Below are 27,183 nucleotides of genomic sequence, written 5' to 3' on the forward strand. Positions count from 1 at the left end.
ATAATAAGATTGTTACTATAGCAAATTCCATCCAAGTTAGAATTAATGAGAATATAAGATTGATGGCCGAATTGCGTGCTAGGTGGGAAAGAGAAGAAAATGCTAAAGAAGATAATATAGCTAAAGTTTGGACTATTACCACCACTAGTAATGCTAATGCTTCACATGTTGCTGCACCTCCTACTATTAATGGTAAAATAATTGGTGTTGGCAATGTTTCCACTTCTAATGCAAAGCGTGAAAACCGCCTGAAAGCGCAAAGCTGCAAACCGCTTGCTGTGATAAAACTGCTGAATTTTTTTCCAACATTGGGGACAATGACCCCATTGCTTTAGATTATAGTGGTTTGGATTTTGATGATTGCCACATCTCTGAAGTTATAAAGTTCTTACAAAAACTTGCTAAGAGTCCTAATACTAGTGCTATAAATTTGGCTTTCACGAAAAATATTACAAATGCTCTCATAAAAGCTAGAGAAGAGAAATTAAATCGCGAAACTTCTATTCCTAGGAAGCTAGAGGATGGTTGGGAGCCCATAATTAAGATGAAGGTCAATGACTTTGATTGTAATGCTTTATGTGATCTTGGTGCAAGTATTTCTGTAATGCCTAAGAAAATCTATAATATGCTTGACTTGCCACCATTGAAAAATTGTTATTTGGATGTTAATCTTGCTGATAGTTCTACAAAGAAACCTTTGGGGAGAGTTGATAATGTTCGCATTACCGTTAACAATAACCTTGTCCCCGTTGATTTTGTTGTCTTGGATATTGAATGCAATGCATCTTGTCCCATTATATTGGGAAGACCTTTTCTTCGAACTGTTGGTGCTATCATTGATATGAAGGAAGGTAATATTAAATATCAATTTCCTCTCAAGAAAGGTATGGAACACTTCCCTAGAAAGAGAATTAAGTTACCTTTTGATTCTATCATTAGAACAAATTATGATGTTGATGCTTCGTCTCTTGATAATACTTGATACATACTTTCTGCGCCTAGCTGAAAGGCGTTAAAGAAAAGCGCTTGTGGGAGACAACCCATGATTTTACTACTGCACTTTTATTTTATATTTGCGTCTTGGAAGTTGTTACTACTGTAGCAACCTCTCCTTTTGTTGCATTGTTGTGCCAAGTAAAGTCTTTGATAGTAAGGTTCATACAAGATTTGGATTACTGTGCAGAAACAGATTTCTTTGCTATCACGAATCTGGGCCTAATTCTCTGTAGGTAACTCAGAAAATTATGCCAATTTACGTAAGTGATCCTCAGATATGTACGCAACTTTCATTAGATTTGAGTATTTTCATTTGAGCAAGTCTGGTGCCTCTTAGAAATTCGTCTTTACGGACTGTTCTGTTTTGACAGATTCTGCCTTTTATTTCACATTGCCTGTTTTGCTATGCTTGATGGATTTTTCGATTCCATTAACTTTCAGTAGCTTTGTGCAATGTCCAGAAGTGTTAAGAATGATTATTTCACCTCTGAACATGTGAATTTTGATTGTGCACTAACCCTCTAATGAGTTGTTTTGAGTTTGGTGTGGAGGAAGTTTTCAAGGATCAAGAGAGGGAGATGATACAATATGATCAAGGAGAGTGAAAGCTCTAAGCTTGGGGATGCCCCGGTGGTTCACCCCTGCATATTTCAAGAAGACTCAAGCGTCTAAGCTTGGGGATGCCCAAGGCATCCCCTTCTTCATCGACAACATTATCAGGTTCCTCTAGTGAAACTATATTTTTATTCCATCACATCTTATGTACTTTGCTTGGAGCGTCGGTTTGTTTTTGTTTTTGTTTTGTTTGAATAAAATGGATACTAGCATTCATTGTGTGGGAGAGAGACACGCTCCGCTGTTGCATATGGACAAATATGTCCTTAGGCTTTACTCATAATATTCATGGCGAATGTTGAATCTTCTTCGTTAAATTGTTATATGGTTGGAAACGGGAAATGCTACATGTAGTAATTGGTAAAATGTCTTGGATAATTTGATACTTGGCAATTGTTGTGCTCATGTTTAAGCTCTTGCATCATATACTTTTCACCTATTAATGAAGAAATACATAGAGCTTGCTAAAATTTGGTTTGCATAATTGGTCTCTCTAAGGTCTAGATAATTTCTAGTAAGAGTTTGAACAACAAGGAAGACGGTGTAGAGTCTTATAAATGTTTACAATATGTCTTTTATGTGAGTTTTCCTGCACCGCTTCATACTTGTGTTTGTTCCAAATAACCTTGCTAGCCTAAGCCTTGTATCGAGAGGGAATACTTCTCATGCATCCAAAATCCTTGAGCCAACCACTATGCCATTTGTGTCCACCATACCTACCTACTACATGGTATTTCTCCGCCATTCCAAAGTAAATTGCTTGAGTGCTACCTTTAAATTTCTATCCTTTCCCTTTGCAATATATAGCTCATGGGACAAATAGCCTAATAACTATTGTGGTATTGAATATGTACTTATGCATTTTATTTCTTATAAGTTGCTTGTTGTGCGATAACCATGTTCCTGGGGATGCCATCAACTACTCTTTGTTGAATATCATGTGAGTTGCTATGCATGTTCGTCTTGTCTGAAGTAAGGGCGATTTACCATGAGTTGAATGGTTTGAGCATGCATACTGTTAGAGAAGAACATTGGGCCGCTAACTAAAGCCATGATCCATGGTGGAAGTTTCAGTTTTGGACAAATATCCTCAATCTCATATGAGAAAATTAATAATTGTTGAATGCTTAAGCATTAAAGAGGAGTCCATTATCTGTTGTCTATGTTGTCCCGGTATGGATGTCTAAGTTGAGAATAATCAAAAGCGAGAAATCCAATGTGAGCTTTCTCCTTAGACCTTTGTACAGGCGGCATAGAGGTACCCCTTTGTGACACTTGGTTAAAACATATGCATTGCGGTGATAATCCAGGTAATCCGAGCTAATTAGGACAAGGTGCGGGCACTATTATTATACTATGCATGAGGCTTGCAACTTGTAGGATATAATTTACATGATGCATATGCTTTATTACTACCGTTGACAAAATTGTTTCTTGTTTTCAAAATCAAAGCTCTAGCACAAATATAGCAATCAATGCTTCCCTCTGCGAAGGGCCTTTCTTCTACTTTTATGTTGAGTCAGTTCACCTATTTCTCTCCATCTCAAGAAGCAAACACTTGTGTGAACTGTGCATTGATTCCTACATACTTGCATATTGCACTTATTATATTACTTTGCATTGACAACTATCCATGAGATACACATGTTATAAGTTGAAAGCAACCGCTGAAACTTAATCTTCCTTTGTGTTGCTTCAATACCTTTACTTTGAATTATTGCTTTATGAGTTCACTCTGATACGCGTACAACACGCGTCCGTTGGAACCCCAAGAGGAAGGTGTGATGCGTACAGCGGCAAGTTTTCCCTCAGTAAGAAACCAAGGTTCATCGAACCAGTAGGAGCCAAGAAGCACGTTGAAGGTTGATGGCGGCGAGATGTAGTGCGGCGCAACACCAGGGATTCCGGTGCCAACGTGGAACCTGCACAACACAACCAAAGTACTTTGCCCCAACGAAACAGTGAGGTTGTCAATCTCACCGGCTTGCTGTAACAAAGGATTAGATGTATAGTGTGGATGATGATTGTTTGTAGAAAACAGTAGAACAAGTATTGCAGTAGATTGTATTCGATGTAAAAGAATGGACCGGGGTCCACAGTTCACTAGAGGTGTCTCTCCCATAAGATAAATAGCATGTTGGGTGAACAAATTACAGTTAGGCAATTGACAAATAGAGAGGGCATGACAATGCACATACATGATATGATGAATATTGTGAGCTTTAATTGGGCATTACGACAAAGTACATAGACCGCTATCCATCATGCATCTATGCCTAAAAAGTCCACCTTCAGGTTATCATCCGAACCCCTTCCAGTATTAAGTTGAAAACAACAGACAATTGCATTAAGTATGGTGCGTAATGTAATCAATAACTACATCCTCGGACATAGCATCAATGTTTTATCCCTAGTGGCAACAGCACATCCACAACCTTAGAGGTTTCTGTCACTCCCCCAGATTTAATGGAGACATGAACCCACTATCGAGCATAAATACTCCCTCTTGGAGTTAAGAGTAAAAACTTGGCCGGAGCCTCTACTAATAACAGAGAGCATGCAAGATCATAAACAACATCACTCCGGACAACCATCTAGCTACTGCTATGGACCTGCCAAGTTTTTATGATCTTGCATGCTCTCTGTTATTAGTAGAGGCTCTGGCCAAGTTTTTACTCTTAACTCCAAGAGGGAGTATTTATGCTCGATAGTGGGTTCATGCCTCCATTAAATCTGGGACAGTGACAGAAAGTTCTAAGGTTGTCGATGTGCTGTTGCCACTAGGGATAAAACATCGATGCTATGTCTAAGGATGTAGTTGTTGACTACATTACGCACCATACTTAATGCAATTGTCTGTTGTTTGCAACTTAATACTGGAAGGGGTTCGGATGATAACCTGAAGGTGGACTTTTTAGGCATAGATGCATGCTGGATAGCGGTCTATGTACTTTGTCGTAATGCCCAATTAAATCTCACTATACTCATCATATCATGTATGTGCATGGTCATGCCCTCTTTATTTGTCAATTGGCCAACTGTAATTTGTTCACCCAACATGCTATTTATCTTATGGGAGAGACACCTCTAGTGAACTGTGGACCCCGGTCCATTCTTTTAATCGAATACAATCTACTGCAATACTTGTTCTATTGTTCTCTGCAAACAATCATCATCCACACTATACATCTAATCCTTTGTTACAGCAAGACGGTGAGATTGACAACCTCACTATCACGTTGGGGCAAAGTAATTTGGTTGTGTTGTGCAGGTTCCACGTTGGCGCCGGAATCCCTGGTGTTGCGCCGCACTACACTCCGCCGCCATCAACCTTCAACGTGTTTCTTGGCTCCTACTGGTTCGATAAATCTTGGTTTCTTACTGAGGGAAAACTTACTGTTGTACGCATCACACGTTCCTCTTGGGGTTCCCAACGGACGCGTGTTGTACGCGTATCACAGGGGAGTACACCCTAGGGGTGGATTATGATGCATTGAATAACCAGTTCATGAACACAAATTTCTCCCTGGGATCATCCTCTGATTCCGACTACAAGCCGACGGGAAGACCCTATGTTCCAGATTCTGTCAGGAGGACTACACGTTCGACCGGATGGAAGCCTGGGATGTACCGGGAGTAAAGCACGACTAGAGACCACCATGGGAGGCGAGACTACAATACAGTTGTACCACATGTATTGTAGTATGTAATATTTACTTCAATAAGTGAGTTTGCATACTCACATCGCTACTGGGTATTGTGATAAACCACTTAAGTATGTATATACATGGTATATGTTTTGTATGATTTGAATTTGCTTCTTGATTTCCATTGCGTGACTAGTTCTGTGCACAAAGTTGAGCTCAGAAAACTTGCGCATGGAGTAACTATGAGTACCACTTTGTGTTGCAGAACTAGGGGGATATGTCGGGAGCGACGGGTGAGGAGAGTGAAGCACAGCGCCTCGAGCGCGAGGCCAAGCAGAAGGAGGAGGCTGATGAAGCAGCCAGAAACCAGTTTCCACCACCACCCATGACGCAGCAGAACTTCCTCCAATACATGCAAATGTTGGAGGAAAGGCAACGAGTGACTATGGAGCAGCAAAATAAGTTCTTCCAGGAGCTGCTTCAACAAAACAAGGTGGAAAGGCCAAACAATCAGGGAGTCACTTTGTCGGACTTCCAGAATACCAAGCCAATATCCTTCGCATACGCGCCCGAACCTATGGACGCGGAGGATTGGTTGATGGATACTGAGCGTAAGCTCAACACGGTGGGATGCAATGACCTGGAGAAGGTCACGTACGCAACACACTTGTTGTGTGGACCCGCCGCATCATGGTGGGATAATATAGTAGCCGTTTATCCGGCTGAGAAAGTGTTTACCTGGGAAGAGTTGAAGAGGAAGTTCAGGGAATCTAATGTCCCTGAAAGTATAGTGGAGTTGAAGCGTCGAGAATTTGAGAGTCTCGAGCAGAAAGATAAGGCCATCCTGACTTATGTCAGGGAGTTTTCCAAGTTGTCTCGGTATGCAGTTGAGGAGGTCAACACTGAGGACAAGAAGAAGAAGAAGAAGAAGAGGTTCTTGCGGGGATTAAGTCCCCAGTTCAAGGTACATCTCAGGATGATGAGAGCTACCGAGTTCCAGGAGTTGGTGGATGCAGCCATCACTCTTGAAGATGACTTCAAACAACTGCCCGAGGAAAAGAGAAAGAAGGCCAAATTTGAGCCTAAGAGATTTGTCAGCAACAAGCCTAACACTGGCTTGAGTTTCAAACCGAGGTACAACAACAACAACAACAACCAGAGGAGGAACCAAGGATTTCAGCCTGCAAACCAGATTGTTTGCCGTAGCTGTGGAGGCAAGGGACACTTTTCCAAGGATTGCAAGAGGCCAAGGATAATATGCTTTGGTTGTCGCGAGGAAGGGCACATGCTTAGGGATTTCCCTAAGAAGAAGAATGGAGGAGGACAACGACGACCCTGAAGGAGCCGAAGTCATCGGCTATGAAGAACCAGACCTCTCTGGAGGTATCGAAGGAGTAGACTACCTCATAGTCTACGGAACCGGAGAGGGTTCCGGAGGAGAGCAAGCTTAGACCTACCGAGTAGTAGTATCTGAGCAGTACGAACTCTTAGTACTTAACTGCTCGAGGAGAATAAAATGTATAACTTAGTAAGACTCTTATATTGTAAGTTGAGTCGGGTTTGCCTCGAACCCAGGAGTATTCCTCTTAGGACCCAAGAGGAGCTCCGAGATGATATGTACATGTTGCTTGTAATAATAAATGAATGAGTTATGGACCTGCTATGTTCTGTTGTACTACTCTGAGGGATGTAATATTTGCGAATTGGTACTTCGTGAATGTTATATCAACGACTGGCATACTACAACATGCAGTGGTATGCAGGGTCACCACAGTTGAGAGCAGTACAACAGAACATAGCAGGTCCATAACTCATTCATTTATTATTACAAGCAACATGTACATTTCATCTCGGAGCTCCTCTTGGGTCCTAAGAGGAATACTCCTGGGTTCGAGGCGAACCCGACTCAACTTACAATATAAGAGTCTTAGTAAGTTATACATTTTATTCTCCTCGAGCAGTTAAGTACTAAGAGTTTGTACTGCTCGGATACTACTACTACTCGGTAGGTCTAAGCTTGCTCTCCTCCGGAACCCTCTCCGGTTCCGTAGACTATGAGGTAGTCTACTCCTTCGATACCTCCAGAGAGGTCTGGTTCTTCATAGCCGATGACTTCGGCTCCTTCAGGGTCGTCGTTGTCCTCCTCCAGTCGATTCAGACAATCTAAGCAGGGGATTTAAGAGTGGTATGAGTACGAGCGTACTCAACAAGTTCATTATAGAAAAGAGGTGTTTAATGCACTATCTACGATATCAGACCAGAAAGTCTAATACCAATGCAGGTTTTGATAAACATTTCTTCAAGAGGTTGCTTTTATTCAGAAGAACTATGCCCGTCAGCCTTCACCGGTTTACTAGAACTTCATGGAGCAGTCAGGAGGAGGAGGAAGCCGAGGAGGGAATACCGGAGGGAACTGGAAGAACAAGAAACCCTTCGGCAAGTTGAACTGCACCAGCTTGGAGGAGGTGGTGAACACCGATCAGGCAGTGATAGGTACGCTTCAGATACTCACTCATCTTGGCAAAGTACTTTTCGACACTGGTGCAACTACATCATTTATTTCTCAGAAATTTATCATCAAACATGGGATTAGTTGCACTAAGCTAGATACACCTATAACCATACTTTCTGCGGGGGGAACGATAGTAGTAACCCACACCAAACAAGGACATGTCATTATGATCAATAAGTGTGCGTTTGACGCAGACCTGTTCATTCTACCTATGAAGGACATTGATGTCATTCTTGGTATGAACTGGTTAGAGGCAAATGGAGCATTGATAGACTGCACCAACAAAACCGTGTCTTTGAAAAGTCCCGATGGAAGTAGAATGATCTACCAAGGAGATAAACATACACAGATTGAAGTAGAGCTACAGTTGAATAGCATGAAGGAACTAAAGCTGGAGGATATACCTGTAGTTAATGAATCCAGGATGTTTTTCCTAAGGAATTACCTGGAATGCCACCAGATTGGGAGATAGAGTTTACTATCGACCTAATTCCAGGAACAGCTCCAATTGCTAAGGCACCATACAAGATGGGGCCTAAGGAGTTGAAAGAACTCAAGGAATAGTTGGATGACCTGGAACAGAAATGATTTATTCAGGAGAGTATCTCACCATGGGGATCACCTTTGATATTCGTGGATAAAAGAGATGGTGGCCGAAGGATGTGCGGAGACTACAGGAATCTGAATAATGTTACTATCAAGAACAAGTACCCACTTCCTAGGATACAAGATCTGTTTGATCAAGTTAGAGGCGCGGGAGTCTTTTCCAAGATTGATCTAAGATCCGGATATCATCAGATAAAGATCAAGAAGGAAGACGTTCCGAAAACAGCCTTTGTCTCAAGGTACGGACATCATGAATACCTAGTAGTACCTTTTGGATTAACCAATGCCCCAGCAATCTTCATGAATCTTATGAATAAGATCTTCATGCCATGTCTACACAAGTTTGTCATCGTATTCATCGATGATATCTTGATATATTCCAAAGATAAAGCTGAACATGCTGAACATCTGAGGATAGTGTTGCAAACACTAAGAGAACATCAACTCTATGCCAAATTCAGCAAGTGTGAGTTTTGGCTAGATCAAGTAGAATTTCTTGGTCATGTTATTAGCAAGGATGGGATAGCTGTTAACCCAAGCAAGGTAGCAGCAGTTTTAGACTGGGAAGCACCAAAGATTGTCAAGGAAATCCGAGGATTCTTAGGAATGGCAGGATACTATCGGAGATTCATTGAAGAATTCTCTAAGATAGCAGGACCAATGACTAAGCTATTAAGGAAGAACACACCATTCGTGTGGTCTGATGAGTGTGAGAAGAGTTTTCAGACTCTGAAAGAGAAACTCACCACAGCACCGGTGTTAGCAGTCCCGGAAGTTGGCAAGGATTACACCGTGTACTGTGACGCATCCAAACATGGATTGGGTTTCGTACTCATGCAAGATCGGAAAGTAATATCTTATGGATCGAGGCAACTCAGACCTCATGAAGTGAACTATCCAACACATGATCTAGAGTTAGCAGCAGTCGTATTTGCACTTAAAACTTGGAGACATTTTCTCTATGGAGCCAAGTGTGAGCTCTATACTAATCATAAGAGTCTCAAGTACTTCTTCACTCAGAAGGAACTCAACATGAGACAGAAAAGATGGCTGGAACTAATCAAGGACTATGATTTGACCATCAATTATACTCCATGAAAAGCTAATGTAGTAGCAGATGCTTTGAGTAGGAAGAGCACTGGAGGAGTGGAACAATAAATATCACCGGAGTTGAAGAAGGAAATAAGCCAAGCCCAGATACAACTTTGGGAGAAAGAAGCTCATGAAGGACTATCGGCTTTACAAGTAGCCGATGAACTAAGTGTTAATCTGAAGAATGAGATAATCATAGGTCAATTGGACGATCCATTCATCGTGGAGGAGATGAGAAGGATTGATGAGGGAAGACCATCAGAATTTCACCGAGGAGAGTCGGGATCATTATGGTTCCAGAAAAGGATTTGTGTTCCGGATATTGATGAGATCAAGGAAGTTATACTCCGGGAAGCACATCAAACACCATACTCTATACATCCGGGAAGTACAAAGATGTACATGGATCTCAAGGAATTGTTCTGGTGGAATAACATGAAAAGAGAGATAGCACAATATGTGGCGGAATGCCATACATGTCAAAGGGTGAAGGCTGAACATCAAAGTCCGGCAGGAAAGTTGCAACCTTTACCAATCTCAGAATGGAAATGGGAGGAGATATGAATGGATTTCATCACCGGACTACCCATGACTAATAAAAAGGACATGATATGGGTAATCGTGGACCGGTTGACGAAGAGTGCACACTTCTTAGCAGTAAACCAGCAGGACAAAGGAGAGAAACTCATCGATCTTTACATCAAAGAGATTGTGAGTAAACACGGAGTACCCAAGAAGATAGTGTCGGATCGAGGATCCGTGTTCACCTCAGCATTTTGGAAACAACTACATGAAGCTTTAGGATCCAAGTTAGACTATAGCACCGCCTATCATCCTCAGACAGGTGGACAAACAGAGAGAACAAACCAAATATTGGAAGATATGCTTAGGGCTTGTGCCCTAGACTTCGGAGGATCATGGGAGGAGCACTTACCACTAGCAGAGTTTTCATACAATAATAGCTACCAAAGCAGCATCAAGATGGCACCATTTGAAGCTCTGTATGGAAGAAAGTGTAGATCACCGATATGTTGGTATGAGGCAGGATCAAGCAAGGAGTTCAATCCAGATTATGTCAAGGAAAAGTAGCAGATCATCAACATTATAAGAGATAAGCTCAAAATAGCTCAAAGCCGACAGAAAAGTTATGCAGACCAAAAGAGAAGGACATGGGAGCCACAAGTTGGAGACATGGTATACCTTAAGGTAAGTCCGATGAAAGGTCTTCAGAGATTCGGAGTAAAGGGGAAGCTTAGCCCTAGATATATCGGACCTTTCAAGATACTGAGTCAGAACCGAGGGTTAGCCTTTGAATTGGATCTACCGGGAAGGTTAGCTCAGGTACACAATGTATTCCATGTGTCTCAACTCAGGAAATGTTTGAAGACCCCAGACGAGCCAGTATCACATGATGAGCTCGAGTTACAACCAGACTTGACCTATATCGAGAAGCCAGCCAAGATTCTTGAGGAGAATTGGAAACAACTCAGGAATAGAGCCATTAAGTACTGCAAGATTCAATGGAAGCATCACCCCGAGAGGGAAGCCACCTGGGAAAAGGAAGAAGACCTGAGGAAATCGTACCCAGAACTGTTCAGGTATTACAACCACAACTTCGGGACGAAGTATTCGTTAAGGGGGAAAGGCTGTAATGTCCCAGGTTTAGAGACGATCGAGGAGTAGATTTTAGAAAGGGATGTGCACTGCATCGTAAATTCTGGGGAAATTTCGCACTTTTAAAAGAAAACTGCATCGAAGGGGGACAAGTTTCTCTCTCGACACCTTACAGGGTTAGGGTTTCGAGAGTGCGATAAACTTGCACCTCACTTAGCTCAATTAGGGTTTTGAGAAGAGAGGAGAGTTAGTGCATCACAACTTTAAGTTGCATGATTGAATTCAAACAAACTTGTGTTTGAATTTCAAATTCAAACATCATATGAATATCTCATAATTCAAAATTGAGGTAATTCATTAAACAAATTATAAATAATCAAGAATGTAAATAATACAACTATTAAGTAAAGCTCATTAGAAAAAATTGAAGCTTTATTGATCAACACACATGATATATTGTCATTTACAATATTCAGAATTGAATTATGAAATATTACAACACATTACAAGAATTGAATAATGGAAAAAGAAAAGGAAAGCAAATTACAATTAAATGTTCTATCCTAATCTACATAAGCTGATCATCATGGAAATCTTGCTCAAGAAGATCTTGATCTTCATCTTGATCATCACATTGTCCCTGCACACACACAAAGACCAAGCAAATGGTTATGCCAAGTGACAAAGCCACTTGGCAGGTTAGCAAGAAAAGTGAAAATGAGAGGATATGACCATGATCAGCCGAGCTGATCCACAGCACACAAGTCCCAACCATGCACAGTGCAAGCAGCACACAAGGTGAGGTGCATGCTCACCAGCACACTCACACAGGGAGAGTCACCACACACAGCACCTTGCTGTCAACCAAGGAGAAGAGCACCAGGGGTATATAAACTTTTCAGTCACCAAACCCTAGATGCTCATCGACACAAGCATCTGGGTAAGAACAGCAAGAACACATCAAGAACAGCAAGAACAGGTGAACAGCAAGAGCTGCTAGCTCCACCTAGTCTAGCAAACCACAGAAATTAACCAAGCAGCACCAGCTTGCAAGGAGTAGCAGGGCAAGCACAAGCACATTATAGAAGCAATCCTCTAGACCAACAATTAATTCTAGGAGCTGGAGTGAGTTATACACAAGAAATCATGGGCAAACATCTGTTTTGCTCATAAATAAGCATGTGCATCAAACACACACAAGCCATAGGGTTGAGTACCCTGTTTGTGTCATCATCTGGCTACCAAGTCAGTTGGTGCAAGCAAATAGGAAATCACCAAGGGAACACTGGTTAACCAAAACAGTGGCTTATCCAAGGAAATCCATCAAGGAAATGATCCTATCCAATCAACCAAAGTCACCTAGCACCTAAGGCTTAGCACACCATCAGACAAATAGACAACTTGTGTCTATTCTTGTTTGTCAACATCAAAGATCACTCGAAATCCAACAAGGAATTATCCAGTGAGGTATTCACTAAGCCACAGCAAGCCAGCAAGGGTGGGAGCTTCTTGAACAGCAAAGAGTTGCTATTGAGGCCACCTCAACCACAAAACCAGCCAACAAAGCCACCCATCATCACCTAGAGGGTTCAGAGTGAGCTAGGGTCCCCAACAAATGGTTGGCATCCCTCTAGCTCAAGAAAATCAAAGAAAAGAATCATCACTGCAAGCAGTTCATCTCATTTATCCAATAAACCATGACAAGCTATACAGATAAATGAAATACATAAGTCACCAGTAACTGGAACACTTGCACATGATCCAGAGGATCACTGCAAGCATCAACTGATGCTTGAGCAAGCACCAGCACACACCAGCACATGTCTGTGACACACACACATCACAGGTTGAGCAGCAAAGAGGCACAATAACAACACAGCAGCTTTCACAAGCAACTGATGATCACAAGATCATCAGAAGCTTGCTAGAGCATGCTACAGCACGCTAGAACCAACTCTAGCAACAATATAATGACTATATTAATTAAACAGTCACATTTCTTAATGAATTGCATCACAGATAAGCTAATGAGCTAAATACAATTGTATCCAGAAGCACACCATCACTGGATGGTGCTGTTTAGTCAACAACAATGCCCAATGGGCAGTTCCAGGAATTATAGCACAGCGAATAGCACATCAGGAGCACTGGCACTTGCAAAATGCAAGGATCATGCATCATGATCAAGCCAGGGGCAAGGAATTGCACACACAGGAGAGGCAGGAGTAATATAGCAACAGCAGGAACAATTAAATAGAGCATAGCATCACAGTATGCTCATGAGCAAGAGCTCATGAGCTACAACAGTAAGATATACAAAAGAACAACACAGCACAACAGCTAGGATCCATGGCAGCAGCAGCATACGCATAGCAGTAGCACAAGCACAACAGCTAGAATAATGGCGCAGTTAGGCAGCAGCAGTTAGCACATCAAGGCAGCACCAGGGCAGGCATGGCGCAAAGCACAGAGGCGCAGCAGCAGAAGCACAGCAAGGTGGATGCCAAGGCATCCAGAGGAAGGAGAGGAGGTAGAGAAGACAGGACAGAAGGAGGCGACACACCTGGAGCAGAGCACCACGGTGCCACCGTGGCAGCACAGCGGCATAGCCTGGCCACGGCAGCGCCAAGCCATGGCCAAGCCAGGCGGTCGCCAAGCGCAGAGGCTCCAGCGCAACCACGGCGAGGCACACGGCCACGCCACGGCGCCAGGATCATCGGCGGGCGACGAACTGCCGCGGATCACCATGGCCAGACGAGCAGAGGAGTTGGGGGCAAAACGAGGAGGCGACGAAGAACAGATCGACGCGGTGGATCTGAAGCGCCATCGAACGGCGGTTCAGATGCACCCCATCTCACCGTCGGCGATGGCCGGAGTTGGCCGGAGAAAATCGGCGAAGGCGGCGGCGAAGCTGGAGTCGCCAGAGCACGGGAGAGGTTAGGGTTAGCGTGTGCGTGAGAGGAAGGAGACGGCTGCGTCCGACCTAGCCAGACTAGCGGCTCGGGTAAGGGTTAACCACTGGGCCACCCTGACAGGTGGGCCTAGGGACATTTTGGTAATTTCACAATTTCATTTAACACTGAAACTTTGAAAATGCATAGAAAATGATAAATAGCTCTAAAAAATAATTAAAAATATGAAAACTACTCAGGATAAAATTCTCTATCATAATAAAATAAGAAAAAGAATTTTTGGAGACAAACATGATTAAGTCCAAATTTGATGATTAAAATAATCATTTAAATGACGCCTTATATTTTCAATAATGAAAATAAGTCCATAAATGCTTTTGGACTTTAAAAACACCTTGACAACATTTCAAGGTAGTATTTTACCCTAAACAAAGTATCCCTAAATCATTCTTAGTATTTACCGCTCACATGAAATGATAAGACATCGGAAGGGGGGAACAAACCCTAAAAATGGAATCATGCATAAATGCTTCTTTAACCATTGCCCTTATCGGACAATGATGCAATTTTTCAGCAACAGAGGACAAGGGTCAGTCCACACCATCCAACTGCAACACTTTGCAGTGTTCAGGCAAGTTCATCAGTTGCTCATGTCATTTGAGTATTTTTACCAAATTACTTGCAAAGTACTATATTTATCACTACCGCATCAAAAGCAAAACCACTATTTTCATAACTATGAAGATGACTAAGTGGTGGGCAATGGAACCATGGATTGTGTTGATATGGTGGAGGTTCCATTGCAAGGGTTTATATCCATCTAGGATTAAACAACAAATGTCGTCCAGTGATTCTTGTGCCGTAATACCCGTGTTAACCATAAGATTCGGAGTGGGACGGAGTAGTCAAAAGTGTTTCCACCTCTCGTTCATCAATGGACGCGCTTTACCGTAGTACACTTGTAATCCAAGGGGGCAAGCGGTGAGGCTGGGGAGTCCTAAGTCCCCACGGCATTGTCCGTAGTACACTTGTCACCCGACGGAGCAAGCGGTGAGGCTAGGGAGTCCTAAGTCCCCACGGTATTGCGGTCTATGAGGGGTTACAACGACCGGCGAAGGTATCAGGCTGTCGTTCCTGGTAATAGTCGAGGTCGGATGGTATCCTTTGGATACGCTGACCGGCGAGGACCCAAGGTCGGAATTGCAACAAAGGGTGGGTGTTCGAGGTAGCGGAGGAACATGATTGGCTAGACCTTATACCGGGCCTCACACCGAAGGAAGTGTGGACGGGAAAGCTGCCCGGTTGGCACCAAGGTTAAGATCTCATATGGGTAAAGCAACACACCTCTGCAGAGTGTAATGAATCGTGACCTGTCACTCCCTGTTCCGGGATTTGGAACTGCGAACTCTGCCGGAAAGGAACTCCATCAATTTCTAGTAAACCGGTGAAGGCTGACGGACATAGTTCTTCTGAATAAAAGCAACCTCTTGAAGAAATGTTTATCAAAACCTGCATTGGTATTAGACTTTCTGGTCTGATATCGTAGATAGTGCATTAAACACCTCTTTTCTATAATGAACTTGTTGAGTACACTCGTACTCATACCACTCTTAAATCCCCTGCTTAGATTGTCTGAATCGACTGGAGGAGGACAACGACAACCCTGAAGGAGCCGAAGTCATCGGCTATGAAGAACCAGACCTCTCTGGAGGTATCGAAGGAGTAGACTACCTCATAGTCTACGGAACCGGAGAGGGTTCCGGAGGAGAGCAAGCTTAGACCTACCGAGTAGTAGTAGTATCCGAGCAGTACGAACTCTTAGTACTTAACTGCTCGAGGAGAATAAAATGTATAACTTAGTAAGACTCTTATATTGTAAGTTGAGTCGGGTTCGCCTCGAACCCAGGAGTATTCCTCTTAGGACCCAAGAGGAGCTCCGAGATGATATGTACATGTTGCTTGTAATAAGAAATGAATGAGTTATGGACCTGCTATGTTCTGTTGTACTACTCTGAGGGATGTAATATTTGCGGATTGGTACTTCGTGAATGTTATATCAACGACTGGCATACTGCAACATGCAGTGGTATGCAGGGTCACCACACCAACCTTTAGCACTGCCAAGAATTCTAAGGAGGTACAGATCCACCCGACAGATCCCAAGAAAACAACATCAATCGCAGCAAACATGGACCTCGCATAGGAAAACGCGCTCGTCGAGTTCCTCCGTGAGCGCTGGGAAATCTTCACATGGTGTCCAGCTGACATGCCAGGAGTACCCAGGGAACTTGCCGAGCACCACCTTTACTTGGATCCAGTGGCGAGGCCAATAAAACAACCTTTGCGGCGTTTTTCGGAACCAAACCGCAAAGCTATGCTGTCAGAAATCAATAGACTCAGAGAGGCTGGCTTTATCAAAGAGTTACATACAGAGGCCACGTGGGTAGCTAACCCCGTACTGGTCCCAAAGAAAAACACGAAGGTCCTTCGCATGTGCGTCGACTTCACGTGTCTCAATAAACATTGTCCAAAGGATCACTTTCCCCTCCCAAGGATCGATCAAATTATCGACTCTACAGCAGGCTGTGAACGTCTTTACTTCCTAGATGCATACTCTGGTTATAACCAGATCAGATTAAAGAAGATGACGAGGTCAAAACAGCTTTTATAACACCTTATGGCGTGTTCTGCTACAGAACAATGCCTTTTGGTTTGAAAAACGCGGGAGCAACATACCAGCGGATGATGCACAAGTGTCTTGCAACACAGATTGGCAAAAACGTACAAGTGTACATCGACAATGTCGTTATAAAAACAAAGAAGGGTTCAACTTTGATCGAGGATCTGAAGGAAACTTTCGACAACCTTGATAAGTTTTGCCTCAAGTTAAACCCGACAAAGTGCTCCTTTGGCGTCCCTGCGGGAGAACTTCTCGGGTTCCTAGTCCCAGCAAGAGGAATCGAAGCTAATCCAGAGAAAATCCAAGCTATCGTAACAATGAGGAAGCCAACAAAGTTGAAGGAAATACAACAGTTGACTGGGCGAGTCGCAGCTCTATGCAGATTCGTCGCCAGGCTAGGAGAAAAGGCGTTGCCATTTTGCGCTTTAATCAAACAAGGCGACAAATTTCAGTGGAACGAAGAAGCAGACAGAGCTTTCGAGGACCTTAAGCGCACAATCTCGACACCACCAATCCTGGTGGCACCTAATGAGAAGGAGCCTCTTCTGTTATATATAGCAGCCACACCCCAGGTGGTCAGCACAGTCCTTGTGGTCGAAAGAGAAGAAGAAGGAAAACTCCACGGAGTGCAGCGGCCGGTATACTTCGTCAGCGAAGTTTTATCGCCTTCAAAATAGCGGTACCCGTAGTATCAGAAGTTGGCATATGGAGTGTTTACAACCGCAAGAAAACTGTGACACTATTTCTCGGCACATTCGATAATAGTGGTCAATGAGGCGCCTTTATCCAACATACTAAATAATCCAGAAGCTACGGGTCGTGTCTCCCTTTGGGGAATAGAACTTTCCCCTCGGGACATCACATATGAGAAAAGAAAAGAAATAAAGTCACAGATCTTACCGGACTTCATCGCAGAGTGGATGGAGTTACAAAATACGGGACCTCCAGATTTGTCGCGAACCTGGACTATGAACTTCGACGGGTCCAAGAGATTAGAAGGAGCAGGAGCAGGCGTGATATTAGTATCACCTCAAGGCGACAAGCTGAAGTATGTGCTACGGATGATGTTTCCAAACGCATCCAATAATGAAGCATAGTATGAAGCACTCATACACGGGATGAAGATGGCGAAAGCTTGTGGAGCAACCCGATTAAAAATCTTTGGCGATTCACAGTTGGTGGCTCAACAAGTGATGAATCAATGCGATGCAGTCAATGATAGCATGATAGCATACAAAGAAGTATATAACGAGCTCGAGAGGTTATTCGACGGGTGCGAAGTAAATCGCATCAGCAGGCTTAGCAATGATGAAGCCGATATTCTCACAAACATTGGGTCGCAATGTCTCACAATTCCACCTGGCGTGTTTTGGGAGGAGATAGCTGAAAGATCAACCAAGACGAAGAAACAGTAGAAGAAGGAGAAGGATGAGAAATCCTCGGGGGCTAAAATAGTACCATTGGAAGAAGAGGAAGAACCAGATGTAGTAATGATGGTACAAATTTCATGGATGCAGGCATACATAGCATATATCTCAAGGAAAGAGATACCCGACGATCCAGTTGAAGCAAGGCGATTTATCAGACGTTCTAAAGCCTTTACTGTGGTCAAAGGAGAGCTGTACAAACGAAGTATTTCAGGAGTGTTACAAAAATGTGTTACACCCGAGGAAGGAAGGCTAATTCTGAAAGATATACACAAAGGGGTATGCGGGCATCACGCAAGCAGCCGAGCTATAGCAGCCAAAGTTTTCAGAGCAGGATTCTACTGGCTAACAACCACTGAGGATGCAAAGGACATAGTACGTACTTGTGATGCGTGCCAAAGGTTTGCCGCAAAGCCGCACTCTCCGGCAGCAGAGTTGATGCCCATACCATTGTCATGGCCCTTTGCTCAATGGGGTCTCGATATGGTAGGAAAATTGCACAAGGCCTGGCCAGGAGGATACGAGTACATGCTCGTAGCTGTCGACAAGTTAACAAAGTGGATAGAAGCGAAGCCGACAACTTCACCAGATGCAGCATCCGCAATCAAAATCGTGAAAAGTATCGTCTTCCGATTTGGAGTCCCTCATAGCATTGTCACCGACAATGGCAGCAATTTCATATCCAAGGAATTCAAGACATATTGCGCAGAAGTAGGCATCAAATTGCACTTTGCCTCAGTTGCGCACCCGCAGACCAATGGTCAAGTCGAGAAAGCAAACGGCATCATCTGCAACGGCATCAAGAAATGTCTGCTAACACCATTGGAAAAAGCTCGACACACATGGCCAGAAGAGTTGCCCAGTGTGCTATGGAGTATTCGAACAACACCAAATACAGCGACACAGGAAACTCCGTTTTTCCTGGTCCATGGAGCTGAGGCAGTGCTGCCGATAGAAATAGAACACAATTCTCCGAGAGTGGCAGAATATGACGAAGAAACTTCAAGAAAGGCATTGGAGGACGATGTCGATGCGCTCGACGAAGCCCGAGACGAAGTACTATCACGAGTCACTAAGTACCAGCAAGATCTGAAAAACTACCACAGTCGACGTTTGCGACCAAGATCTTTCCAAGTAGGCGATCTAGTTCTTCGACTTACGCAAGATAGCCACGAGAAATTCGAGTCGCCATGGATTGGCCAGTATATCGTCACAGAAGTAATCGAAGGAGGAGCATACAAAATAAAGAACAAGAAGACAGGACTCGCCGAGCCAAATCCATGGAACGTGGCGCAACTTAGGCGTTTTTACGCTGAAGTCGAAATATAGTCCTCTCTGTAAAACTACAATGTATTGAAACGTCCGCGAGTTTTCAGACGCACTCTTTTCCTTTCAGGCCACCGAGTGGGGCTGAAAGGTTTTTAATGAGGCGGGCTCGCGGTGCTGCAATATAATAAAGATATTGGTGATATACATCTTTTTCGTCGACAGGCTCGGGGGCTCGTAACCCGCGACAACAATATATATATAAACTAACGCAAAATAGTTACTCGCCATGGCTCAAAAACAGTTTACAAACCAACAAAATATAAAAAACGGCCAGCAAAAGGCTCGGGGGCTTGATAAAAGGAAAAACGTATCAATATAGGTCGTGTTTACAATTACATAACCTTATCTTCACGAAAATTCGACAAAGAAAAAGAAACTTTCAGTTACCACCTAGTATGTCATCTATGTTTACCCTCTCATTGTTTGCAGCCCCAGTCCTATGTTCAGCATAGCTACCCCTCGTGAGTCTTGCGCGTGGTGGCATAAAGAGTGGTGCTAGAGGTAGAAGGGCAATGCGTGAGTGCTGGAGCTCTGGTGTTTGCAGAGGGGATTTTTTGGAAAAACAGAGGAGCGGGGCAGCGAAGGGTAGAACGGAGGAAGAAGAAGGTCTTTTATAGGTACCTTGCGAATCGACGCACCGTTGGATGGAGCAGTAATAAACTTGATGAGTTACACGTGGCTCAAGGGGTAACATCGTATTTTCACTGAGAAGGAACTGGACAGGCGCTACAGTAAGCGCGCCAGAAAAAGCGGAGGACGTGTGTCCCCCACTTGCGTAACGTGTCAACATGCCACAGATTTTGGGTCCACAATTCAGTGACAGAACAGAGTTCGCGTGTTCTCAATACAGAGTTCGTGGCTATCATCAGCATTAACGTCACTTTAACAGAGGAAAATTACGACTGCGGTGGTGTGAAGATTGATGATTGATGTCTACGCATGCTTCTATTCCTGTAGACAGTTTTGGGCCTCCAAGAGCAGAGGTTTGTAGAACAGCAGCAAGTTTCCCTTAAGTGAATCACCCAAGGTTTATCGAACTCAGGGAGGTAGAGGTCAAAGATATCCCTCTCAAGCAACCCTGCAATTAAGATACAAGAAGTCTCTTGTGTCCCCAACACACCTAATACACTTGTCAGATGTATAGGTGCACTAGTTTAGCGAAGAGATAGTGAAATATAAGTAATATGGATGATTTAAAGTTGTAATTGCAATCTGAAATAAAAATGGCAGCAAGCAAACATGTAACAGAACTTGTTGGAAACGGTGTTTCAATGCTTAGAAACAAGACCTAGGGATCATACTTTCACTAGTGGACACTCTCAACAATGATCACATAACTGAATAAATAAATGCTACTTTCAAACACTCTCTTGTTTGATAATAAACATCATTCATTGTGTAGGGCTACAAAAGCACACCTCAAGCCGGAGTAAACAAGCTCCACAACTTCCGGAGTTCATATTAAGGTAACCTCTAGAGTGCATAATAGACCGTTGCAATTTAGACCGAGTACTAACATAGCATACACACTGTCACCAATAACTATGCAAGGGGGAATAGATCACATCAATACTATCATAGTAATAGTTAACTTCATAATCTACAAGAGATTACAATCATAACCTACGCCAAGTACTACATGATGCACACACTGTCAACTTTACATCATGGAGGAGGAATAGACTACTTTAATAACATCACTAGAGTAGCACATAGATTAATAGTGATACAAAGCTCATGATCACATAAAGATCACACCATGGGAGAGAGAGATGAACCACATAGCTACCGGTAGAGCCCTCAGCCTCGGGGGAGAACTACTCCCTCCTCATCATCGGAGACAGCAATGGCGATGAAGATGGCGGTGATGTCGATGGAGATGACTCCGGGGGAAATTCCCCGTCCCGGCAGCGTGCCGGAACAGAGACTTTTGTTCCCCGAAACTTGTCTTCGCGATGGCGGCGGCTACGGAACTCTTCGTGGAATATCGTCGATTCTGGTAGGGTTTTCGGAGACGGAGCTTTATATAGGCGAAAGGGCGGTGTCGGAGGGGCACCAGGGTGCCCTCACCACCTGGTGGCGTGGCCAAGGGGTGGCCCGCGCCCAGGTATGGTGTGGCGGCCCCTGGCCCATCTTTTTCTCCCCTTCTTACTTCTGGAACCTTCCGTGAAATATAAGATCGTGGGCTTTTGTTTCGTCTAATTCCGAGAATATTTCCTGTGTAAGATTTCTGAAACCGAAAACAGCAGAAAATAGGAACTAGCGCTTCGGCATCTTGTTAATAGGTTAGTTCTGGAAAATGCATAAAATCATTATAAAGTGTGAGCAAAACATGTAGGTATTGTCATAAAACTAGCATGGAACATCAGAAACTATAGATACGTTGGAGACGTATCAAGCATCCCCAAGCTTAGTTCCTACTCGCCCTCGAGTAGGTAAACGATAACAAGGATAATTTCTGAAGTGACATGCTACTTACATAATCTTGATCAATACTATTGTAAAGCATATGAGATGAATGAAGTGATTCAAAGCAATGGTAAAGATAATGACTAAACAATTGAATCATATAGCAAAGACTTTTCATGAATAGTACTTTCAAGACAAGCATCAATAAGTCTTGCATAGGAGTTAACTCATAAAGCAATAAATTCTTAATAGAAGGTTTTGAAACAACATAAAGGAAGATATAAGTTTCAGCAGTTGCTTTCAACTTCAACATATATATCTCATGGATAATTGTCAACACAAAGTAATATGATGAATGCAAATAAGCAAGTATGTAGGAATCAATGCACACAGTTGACACAAGTGTTTGCTTCTAAGATAGAAAGAAGTAGGTAGACTGACTCAACATAAAGTAAAAGAAAGGCCCTTCGTAGAGGGAAGCAGGGATTACTCTTTGTGCTAGAGCTTTTTATTTTGAAAACATAGAAACAATTTTGTCAACGGTAGTAATAATTCATATGTGTTATGCATAAAACATCCTATAAGTTGCAAGCCTCATGCATCGAATATCAATAGTGCTCGCACCTTGTCCTAATTAGCTTGGATTTCCATGGATTATCATTGCATTACATATGTTTCAACCAAGTGTCACAAAGGGGTACATCTATGCCGCCTGTACAAAGGTCCAAGGAGATAGATCGCATTTGATTTCTCGTTTTTGATAGATCTCAACTTGAGGACATCCGTACCAGGACAACATAGAAAACAGATAATGGACTCCTCTTTAATGCATAAGCATTCAACAACAGATAATATTCTCATAAGAGATTGAGGATTAATGTCCAAACTGAAACATCCACCATGATACATGGCTTCGGTTAGCGGCCCAATGTTCTTCTCTAACAATATGCATACTCAAACCATTCAACTCATGGCAAATCACCCTTACTTCAGACAAGACGAACATGCATAGCAACTCACATGATATTCAACAAAAGTGTGATAGTTGATGGCTTCCCCAGAAACATGGTTACCGCTCAACAAGCAACTTATAAGAAATAAGATACATAAGCGACATATTGTTTACCACAATAGTTTTTAAGCTACTTTCCCATGAGCTATATATTGCAAAGACAAGGAATGAAATTTTAAAGGTAGCACGCAAACAATTTACTTTGGAATGGCAGAGAAATACCACATAGTAGGTAGGTATGGTGGACATAAATGGCATAGGTTTTGGCTCAAGGTTTTGGATGCACGAGAAGCATTCCCTCTCAGTACAAGGCTTTGGCTAGCAAGGTTGTTTGAAGCAAACACAAGTATGAACCGGTAGAGCAAAACTTACATAAGAACATATTGCAAGCATTATAGGACTCCACACTGTCTTCCTTGTTGTTCAAACACTTTTACCAGAAAATATCTAGACTTTTAGAGAGACCAATCATGCAAACCAAATTTCAACAAGCTCTACGGTAGTTCTCCACTAATAGGTTCAAACTACATGATGCAAGAGCTTAAACATGATCTATTTGAGAGCTCAAAACAATTGCCAAGTATCAAATTATTCAAGACCATATACCAATTACCACATGAAGCATTTTCTGTTTCCAACCAAATAACAATAAATGCAGCAGCTTTTAACTTTCGCTATGAATATTAAAAGTAAAACTAAGAACACAAGTGTTCAAATGAAAAAGCGGAGCGTGTCTCTCTCCCACACAAGCATGATAGGATCCGATTTATTCAGAGAATGAAAATAACAAAACAAAAATAAAACACACATACGCTCCAAGTAAAGCACATAAGATGTGACGGAATAAAAATATAGTTTCACTAGAGGTGACCTGATAAGTTGTTGATGAAGAAGGGGATGCCTTGGGCATCCCCAAGCTTAGATGCTTGAGTCTTCTTGAAATATGCAGGGATGAACCACGGGGGCATCCCCAAGCTTAGACTTTTCACTCTTCTTGATCGCATTATATCATCCTCCTCTCTTGACCCTTGAAAACTTCCTTCACACCAAACTCAAAACAATCTCATTAGAGGGTTAGTGCATAATCAAAAATTCACATGTTCAGAGAGGACACAATCATTCCTAACACTTCTGGACATTACCCAAGGTTACTGAAATTTAATGGGGCAAAGAAATCCACTCAAACACAGTAAAAGAGGCAATGTGAAATAAAAGGCAGAATCTGTCAAAACAGAACAGTCCGTTAAGACAAATTTTTTAGAGGCACTTAGCTTTCTCAGATGAAGAAGCTCAAATGGAATGAAAGTTGCGTACATATCTGAGGATCACTCATGAATTTTCGCAGATTTTTCTGAGTTTCCTACAGAGAGATCTACTCAAATTCGTGACAGCTAGAAATCTGTTTCTGCGCAGAAATCCAAATCTAGTATCAACCTTCTATCAAAGACTTTACTTGGCACAACAATGCAATAAAATAAAGATAAGGAGAGGTCGTTACAGTAATAACAACTTCCAAGACACAACAAAACAGTAGCAAAATAAAAACATAGGTTATCTCCCAAGAAGTGCTTTCTTTATAGCCATTAAGATGGGCTCAGTAATTTTAATGATGCTCTCATGAAAATAGAAAATGAAGCAAAAGGAGCATCAAGAAGCAAATTCAAAACAAATTTAAGCCTAACCCGCTTCCTATGCATAGGAATATTGTACACAAATAAATTCATGAAGAACAAAGTGACAAGCATAGGAAGATAAAACACGAATAACTTCAAAATTCTCAACATAAAGAGGGGAAACTTAAAATTATTAAGATGCATATAACCATGTTTCACTCTCTCATAATAACTTTCAGTAGCATCATGAACAAACTAAACAATATAACTATCACATGAAACATTCTTATCATGAGCTACATGCATAAAAGTATCATTACTCTCCACATAAGCATAATCAATTTTATTAGTAATAGTGGGAGTAAAACTATCACAACCATCATTGTAATCATCATAAATTGTAGGCATGGTATAATCATAATAAACTTTATCCTCCATAGTAGGTGGCACCAAAATACCACTATCATTATAATCATCATAAATTGGAGGCAAAGTATCATCAAAGTAAATTTTCTCCTCCATTCTTGGGGGACTAAAAATATCATGCTCATCAAAACCAGCTTCCCCAAGCTTAAATTCTTCCATAGCATTAGCAATAATAGTGTTCAAAGAGTTCATGCTAATAACATTGCTACAACTATTTTGCAAACAAAGTTCCATGGGTTTTTTAATTCTCTCTTCAAACAATTCATGTCTCAACTCAGGAAATAGATTAAAAAGCTCACTGTTATTTTCCATTACGCCTAACTAGTGAAAAATAAAAACAAGAAACAAAAAGATGCAATTGCAGCATCTAAAGGAAATAGCTTCGAGCACTCACACACCGGCAATAGTGCTAGGAAATAGCTTAGTAGTCGGAGGATGTGAATACCTTTTACCTTACCTCCCCGACAACGGCGCCAGAAAATAGCTTGATGTCTACGCACGCTTCTATTCCTGTAGACAATGTTGGGCCTCCAAGAGCGGAGGTTTATAGAACAGCAGCAAGTTTCCCTTAAGTGAATCACCCAAGGTTTATCGAACTCAGGGAGGTAGAGGTCAAAGATATCCCTCTCAAGCAACCCTGCAATTAAGATACAAGAAGTCTCTTGTGTCCCCAACACACCTAATACACTTGTCACATGTATAGGTGCACTAGTTCGGCGAAGAGATAGTGAAATACAAGTAATATGGATGATTGTAAGTTGTAATTGCAATCTGAAATAAAAATGGCAGCAAGAAAACATGTAACAGAACTTGTTGGAAACGGTGTTTCAATGCTTAGAAACAAGGCCTAGGGATCATACTTTCACTAGTGGACACTCTCAACAATGATCACATAACTGAATAAATAAATGCTACTTTCAAACACTCTCTTGTTGGATAACAAACACCATTCATTGTGTAGGGCTACAAAAGCACACCTCAAGCCGGAGTAAACAAGCTCCACAACTTCCGGAGTTCATATTAAGGTAACCTCTAGAGTGCATAATAGACCGTTGCAATTTAGACCGAGTACTAACATAGCATACACACTGTCACCAATAGCTATGAAAGGGGGAATAGATCACATCAATACTATCATAGTAATAGTTAACTTCATAATCTACAAGAGATTACAATCATAACCTACGCCAAGTACTACATGATGCACACACTGTCAACTTTACATCATGGAGGAGGAATAGACTACTTTAATAACATCACTAGAGTAGCACATAGATTAATAGTGATACAAAGCTACCAGTAGAGCCCTCAGCCTCGGGGGAGAACTACTCCCTCCTCATCATGGGAGACAGCAATGGCGATGAAGATGGCGGTGATGTCGATGGAGATGACTCCGGGGGCAATTCCCCGTCCCGGCGGCGTGCCGGAACAGAGAATTCTGTCCCCCAAAACTTGTCTTCGCGATGGCGGCGGCTACGGAACTCTTCGTGGAATATCGCCGATTCTGGTAGGGTTTTCGGAGACGGAGCTTTATATAGGCGAAAGGGCGGTATCGGAGGGGCACCAGGGTGCCCTCACCACCTGGTGGCGCGGCCAAGGGGTGGCCCACGCCTAGGTATGGTGTCGGGGCCCCTGGCCCATCTTCGTCTCCCCTTCGGACTTTTGGAACCTTCCGTGAAATATAAGATCGTGGGCTTTTGTTTCGTCCAATTCCGAGAATATTTCCTGTGTAAGATTTCTAAAACCAAAAACAGCAGAAAACAGGAACTGGCGCTTCGGCATCTTGTTAATAGGTTAGTTCCGGAAAATGCATAAAATCATTATAAAGTGTGAGCAAAACATGTAGGTATTGTCATAAAACTAGCATGGAACATTAGAAATTATAGATACGTTGGAGACGTATCAATGATAGAATGAAGTGATGATAATTTCGCGAGCTTTTGATCAAAAACAAGTTTTTGATCAAATGCTCGGGGGCTACTTTAGAATGAAGGAAATCTCGAGTATGGCAAGAAACAAAAGGCGAGAGCCTATGATCAAATGCAAGCATTTGTCCATAGCCTCGGGGGCTACTCCCATCGGGAGCGCTGGTCGCGCACCCGAGAGAAATAAAAAACTCAAAAAAGATGACAATATAGCGACAAGAGGCATGAAAATATTGAGCCTAAGACCAAATACAAGTCCTTGGCTATAGCCTCGGGGGCTACTCCCATCGGGAACGCTGTTCGCGTGCCCGATGAAATGATAAATTGTATAATGAGCATATTTCGAGTTATACAAATAACTCTTCATA

Source organism: Lolium perenne, chromosome 4 (genome assembly GCF_019359855.2).
Source record: "Lolium perenne isolate Kyuss_39 chromosome 4, Kyuss_2.0, whole genome shotgun sequence".
In the NCBI taxonomy this organism is placed as follows: Eukaryota; Viridiplantae; Streptophyta; class Magnoliopsida; order Poales; family Poaceae; genus Lolium; species Lolium perenne.